Source organism: Anser cygnoides, chromosome 22 (genome assembly GCF_040182565.1).
Source record: "Anser cygnoides isolate HZ-2024a breed goose chromosome 22, Taihu_goose_T2T_genome, whole genome shotgun sequence".
NCBI classification, from domain to species: domain Eukaryota; kingdom Metazoa; phylum Chordata; class Aves; order Anseriformes; family Anatidae; genus Anser; species Anser cygnoides.
In genome coordinates this window covers 4,034,445-4,041,106 of record NC_089894.1, presented here as the reverse complement: position 1 = coordinate 4,041,106, position 6,662 = coordinate 4,034,445, and the positions used below count along the sequence as shown (strand labels likewise).

The 6,662-nt window shown below is 53.7% G+C and overlaps 1 pseudogene; it reads left to right on the top strand.

Moving 5' to 3' along the window:
• Window positions 1–1,534: 1,534 nt before the first annotated feature.
• On the top strand, window positions 1,535–2,687 carry LOC106049790 (feather keratin Cos2-3-like; annotated as a pseudogene).
• Window positions 2,688–6,662: the final 3,975 nt, after the last annotated feature.

Sequence of the window (6,662 nt, the reverse complement as noted above, 5' to 3'; positions counted from 1 at the left end):
TGGTAAATCAGCCACACAACCCACTTTTGTGTCATCTGATACTTTATTAGTAGTTAACTCTACTCCATCAACTAGATTGTTGATGAAGATCTTAAACAGGACAAGACCAGGATCAACTGTTTGAGAAGTGTGCTAAGTGATCCTGAAAGCTGTGGTATCAAAGCATGACTTTGGGAGAGACAAGAAAAGGAGGGCTCATGAGGCAAAGGCTGCATTTTAGGGCAAGCTCTAAGGACAGCCCTTCCTCCTTCTTGGGCTCTCACAATCAGCTGCAATCAGAGCACTCCTGGCCCAATGAAACTGTGGGCCTATAGTGTTCACAACATGGGTTCTGAAGAGTGCTACACCAAGACATGCCTATCCCGTCATCATGAGGGGAGAGACATTCAGACACACACAACTGCTCATGCGCACCCCTTGCAATGAGACAAATCCAGTATGCACACAGGCTTGTCTGAAGGGGGACCTCCTCCCTACTTCCAGTAGACCAGAAGAAGAAAATACGTGATCTCTGGAAACAAGTCTCCCATCTGGCCTCCTCTTGAAGACTGTGTGTGGTTCTGGGCTCCACAATATAAAAAGGATATTAAGAGACTTGAATTGGTCCAGAGGAGGGCAAGAAAACTGATAGAAAGGATGGAAGGCATGTCCTGAAGCAGTCAGGCAACAGGACATGAAGATGTTTGTAGGCCCCTTCCATTGGAACTGTTCTATTCTAAATTTCATGCCGCATGGCCGAAGGGGAGCTGCAGGCCTGAGGAGACAGGTAGGAACCACCCGCCTGTTCCCAGACTGGAACTGCAGTGCTCAGGCCAAAGGAGGCAAAGGAGGTGGCCAGGGACAAAACCTTCACAGCCACCTCCAGCAGGGTAAAAGGGTCCCTGGTGGTCTTCTCCTGCTACACAGCACAAAGCCAGAGAGAGGGCAGTACCTGTGTCACAGCACACATTCCTGCAGAGCAGGGATGGTTTTCTGCCTCATGATGACACCAGTCCTTAGCCCTCTCCATCCAGTACTTCTCTGGACATTTAGGGGGTCGTCATTAGAGACAGCCCAGGCAGATGAGGTGGCCCAACAGGTGCACCAATGCCTCGCCAGAGCTGCATTAGGGGAATGAGAGTCAAAAGCAGCAGGGCAGACCACCTGTCTGTGGAGGCCACATTCAAGCACAATCAGAGAGAGCTTGGAGGCTGGACGAGAGGGGGATGTGCCACATCCTCCCACACAGGAGCCCGTTGGCATCCAAGCAGGGATTGCAGGCCTGGGTGCAGCTGGGCTCTTCCTGCCCCTGAGGCTGCAAACAACCCCACACAACTGCCCCAGGCCAATGTCCCCAGCCTGCACGTGACCCCTCCGGCACTCAGGACTCATCTCCTGATGGCACCAATGCACTGCTATCCCAGAAATCCTTGGGCCTCCCACCTCAAGCCTTCAAGGCGGCGCAGGTACAGCTAAACGAGGAAATGAAAAGGCATCAGTGCAGGAAACCAAAACACAGTCCCCGTATCATTAGCTGGGATGTTTTGCATTTCAGATGAGCTTCTCGGAAAATTATTACTTCCCCAGAGGATTCCTCTGGACCTGGGGCAGTGCAGAGCCTGTATAAAAACCAGCCCAACTCTTTGCTCTCTCATCTGCTTCGCTGCACTTCTTCTCCTTCGGAAACAAGTGAGTTGGAAGCTCGGTCCTGAGGTGGGGCTTGGGGCTGCCTGTCATGGGAGGGAAAGCGGGGAGAAGGTCTGGCATGGGGAGAGTCCAGGGCTGGGCTGAGGGCACTCAAGGTCTCTGGGTTGGAAAGAGCTTTTTTGGGCCTGGCTCTCTTTGCCCAGTGCCTTGGGGGACAGACCAAGAGGCCCATGGGCCTCCCTGCACACCCTCTGCCCAGCACATGCCTTGGCACCATCACGGTGGCCTAGCAGGCTGCTCCTCCCTCACCCCCATTCTCCTCCGGGCCCTCTCTCCCATCAGGTGCACCTCCTGCCCCGAGACATGTCCTGCTACAACCAGTGCCTGCCGTGTCTGCCATGTGGACCCTGTGGCCCAACCCCGCTGGCCAACAGCTGCAATGAGCCCTGTGTCAGGCAGTGCCAAAACTCCAATGTTGTCATTGAACCCTCTCCTGTGGTGGTGACCCTGCCCGGCCCCATCCTCAGCTCCTTCCCGCAGAACACCGTTGTGGGATCCTCCACCTCTGCTGCCATTGGAAGCATCCTCAGCTGTGACGGAGTCCCCATCAACTCCGGATGCTGTGACCTTTCCTGCCTGGGCAGCCGCTACTGTGGCAGAACCTGCCTCCCCTGCTAAGGCTGCTGCAGGCAGCCACCACCAACCCAGAAGATGGTAATGGACTGACCACCAAGGTGGCTCCACCTGCAAAGGCAGGCAGCTGGAGCCTCTCCTGGGACTCCTGAAAATGTGGCCCATGCCTAACTTTCCCATTTCTTACTCTCTTCCTTCTTCCCCTTTTCTCTGTTGCCTTCTGCTCTCCTGGACTGTTGGCGCCTGCTAGGCTGGTCTTGGAAGGGTCTGCTTCTCCTCTCCCTCTGTGGGGCACGCAGACAAACACCCAGTGCAAAGTCCACCCTGGCCAAGGCACAGAGACTCCTAGCTCCCCTGGGGCTCCCCAAACCGTGGCCTCCACTCAGAGGTCCTCGCTCCCCTCTTTCAAATCATTAAAGTTCTGCTGCATCCCAGCCTGGGGCTCTGTGTGGTCCTTCCCTCTCCAGACACTCTCCCAGGCTGCCGGGGAGAAAGCTGTTGCTCTGAGCAGATCTTGCAGGGACAAATGAAATCCATGCCCGTTCCCGGCAGGTGAGAAACAGCCAGGGGGCTCCTGTCAGACACTGTGCCTTGCAGCTGAGAAAGCAGCCACTAGGACCTGCCATGCTTCGCCTCTGAACAGAAATGCCCTCCTTGGCCTTTGAGCACATCCTGTGGATGGAAAGCCTAACCAGTACGCGAGTGAGGACATGACCTCCCTGACCACAGGGGGCGGTGGCAGTGGCACTGCGGCATGCTTCCTCATCCAGCAGCACCTGTGAGCCCTCCCTGGCAGGCGGCTCTTGCATCTGGAGGACCCCTTTCCCTCTTCCAGATGTCTGTGGGAGGGAGGGTGGCAGCCTTTCCAGCACTCCTTGCCTTGGCTTAGCCTTCTTTGCAGGTCCTTCAGGCATTTTGTCTATCCCCAGTCATTTCATGCCAGCATTTCCCCCAGCATGCCTAGAAGAGGTGCAGTTTCTAAATGCAGAATTGCTCCACCTGCTGATAGCACACTCCCCGTCTCTAGGCACACGTGTGTAAGCAGTGCGCGTGGGGCTATGTCTTATCTCTGAGGAGCCGTGGAGAGTCTTGTTCCCCCTTTCATGCCCATTGCTTAGGACAAGCCTCATGCTGCCATGTGCAGCACCTGCTCTTCCTACAGGAAAGCTCCTGGTTTTGCCAGAGGGTCAGGCCTCCCCTCTTCCCCCTCCAGCACTGGCAGGACACCCACTGCCCTGCTCCTCCCCAGCCAGGCAGCTGAGTCTCAACAGAGCCTGCCAGTCCCACCAGGGCCCACTGGATAACCTCAACCGTGTCACACTCTCCACACAACAAGGTGCCCAGGCAGCTCCTGGAGAAACTTGCAAGCTCATGGGTTCTCCTCCCTCTGACAGCTCCAAGCTGCCTCCAAATCTCAGAACAAAGGGTGGAGGAAAACGCTCTGCGGGCTGCCTAGGATCCCACATCTCTGCCTCAGGGAGCCTTTCTGCGCACATCGCCTCACACTGAACACGCTTGCTCAGCCAAAGGAAGAGAATCGAGCTGCCACCTCAGCTGGGCCCCAGGTTCCCCAGGGCCAGGACCAGGTTTTTCAGCACTGGCAGCTTCCAGCTGGTGCAGCCATGCCACAGCTCAGCCTTTCCAAATCCTCTTGGGCACAAGGGCTCTGAACTGCCTCAAAGGCACTCACACCCCCTTGTAAAACAGCTGCCCCTAAGGGCCTACTGGGAGATGTGACAGTAGGTGCCTGTCTTTGCCATAATGATCACGAAATAGTTGAGCTCAAAGCTTTTGGCACAACGACAAAAAGTGCATTGCAGAGTTATCTCTCCCCCTCCCCTCCCCCACCCCCCCCTGCAAATTTTAAGAGATCAACTCTAAATTACTCAGGGACCTAGTGAGCAGCATCCCCTGGCAATCTGCTCCAGAGGGCTTGGAGTTCCCTGAGAGACAGCCAATTTTCAAGAACCAACTTTAAAAGACCCTGGGGGAGGCAATCCCACTGTGTCGCAAGTCAAGAAAAGGCAGGCAGAAGGACGGCTTGTCTAAAGGGGGACCTCCTGCCTACTTCCAGTAGACCAGAAGAAGAAAATACGTGATCTCTGGAAACAAGTCTCCCATCTGGCCTCCTCTTGAAGACTGTGTGTGGTTCTGGGCTCCACAATATAAAAAGGATATTAAGAGACTTGAATTGGTCCAGAGGAGGGCAAGAAAACTGATAGAAAGGATGGAAGGCATGTCCTGAAGCAGTCAGGCAACAGGACATGAAGATGTTTGTAGGCCCCTTCCATTGGAACTGTTCTATTCTAAATTTCATGCCGCATGGCCAAAGGGGAGCCGCAGGCCTGAGGAGACAGGTAGGAACCACCCGCCTGTTCCCAGACTGGAACTGCAGTGCTCAGGCCAAAGGAGGCAAAGGAGGTGGCCAGGGACAAAACCTTCACAGCCACCTCCAGCAGGGTAAAAGGGTCCCTGGTGGTCTTCTCCTGCCACACAGCACAAAGCCAGAGAGAGGGCAGTACCTGTGTCACAGCACACATTCCTGCAGAGCAGGGATGGTTTTCTGCCTCATGATGACACCAGTCCTTAGCCCTCTCCATCCAGTACTTCTCTGGACATTTAGGGGGTCGTCATTAGAGACAGCCCAGGCAGATGAGGTGGCCCAACAGGTGCACCAATGCCTCGCCAGAGCTGCATTAGGGGAATGAGAGTCAAAAGCAGCAGGGCAGACCACCTGTCTGTGAAGGCCACATTTAAGCACCATCAGAGAGAGTTTGGAGGACTCGGGACTCATCTCCTGATGGCACCAATGCACTGCTATCCCAGAAATCCTTGGGCCTCCCACCTCAAGCCTTCAAGGTGGCGCAGGTACAGCTAAACGAGGAAATGAAAAGGCATCAGTGCAGGAAACCAAAACACAGTCCCCGTATCATTAGCTGGGATGTTTTGCATTTCAGATGAGCTTCTCGGAAAATTATTACTTCCCCAGAGGATTCCTCTGGACCTGGGGCAGTGCAGAGCCTGTATAAAAACCAGCCCAACTCTTTGCTCTCTCATCTGCTTCGCTGCACTTCTTCTCCTTCGGAAACAAGTGAGTTGGAAGCTCGGTCCTGAGGTGGGGCTTGGGGCTGCCTGTCATGGGAGGGAAAGCGGGGAGAAGGTCTGGCATGGGGAGAGTCCAGGGCTGGGCTGAGGGCACTCAAGGTCTCTGGGTTGGAAAGAGCTTTTTTGGGCCTGGCTCTCTTTGCCCAGTGCCTTGGGGGACAGACCAAGAGGCCCATGGGCCTCCCTGCACACCCTCTGCCCAGCACATGCCTTGGCACCATCACGGTGGCCTAGCAGGCTGCTCCTCCCTCACCATGTGCCTTGGCACCAGATTGGCCAACTGAACTTTGTATGGAGTAGGGGAAGGCAAGAATTTCATTAATGGGCTTTTTCAAATCATTAAAATTCTGCTGCATCCCAGACTGGGGCTCTGTGTGGTCCTTTTTCTGTCCTTTTTTCACTGCCCTTTTTCTCAGTTGGAAACATATGATTTCGAAACTCTGTCTTAGACTGGGTTTGGGGTTTTTAGAGCCCTGTAGAGTTTTGTTCCCCCTTTGATACCTGTTGCTTAGGATGTGTCTCATGTTGCCATGTGCAGCGCCTGCTCTCCCTGCAGGAAAGCTCCCAGTTTTGTCAGAGGGTCAGGCCTTCCCTCTTCCCCCTGCAGCACTGGCAGGACTCCCACCACACTTCTCCTTCTCAGCCAAGCAGTTCTGTCTCACCAGTGTCTGCTAGTCCTGCTAGTGCTGCTAGGTAAATCTTTACCATGTCGTGCTCTCTACTCAGTAAGTTTTCTTACATGAACTGTTCTCCATCAGCAAGGATCACTTGTTTTTTCATGACATAATACTCATGCTGTCTATGGAATTACTCTAACAGAAGAAGTTTTTTGCATGTCATACATTTGATTGGTTTGATCATGATGTACACTTCTTCTCTGGTGAAGGCTGAGTGTTGTGTCAACCTGCAGAAGACAATACCTGAAGGGAGAGTGCAATGAAGATGGAGCCAGGCTCTTTTCAGTGTTGTAATGTGTCAGGACAAGTGGCAATTGGCACAAACTGGAAAACAAGTTCTATCTAAATATCAGGAAGCACTTCTTTACCATGTGTGTTATGGAGCACAGGCACAGGTTGCATGGAGAGGTTGTGGAAGATACCTCCTTGGAGACCTTCAAAATCTGCCTAGACAACATCCAGAGCAACCTGCTCTGGGTATCCCTGCTTGAGCAGGGGGGTTGGATCAGATGACCTCCAACCTCCTTTCCAACCTTAATCATTCTGTGATTATGTGTGTCCTGTCTACCTATTTTTTCTCCTTTGGCCTGAGTACTGCAGTTTCAGACTGGAAACTGTCAG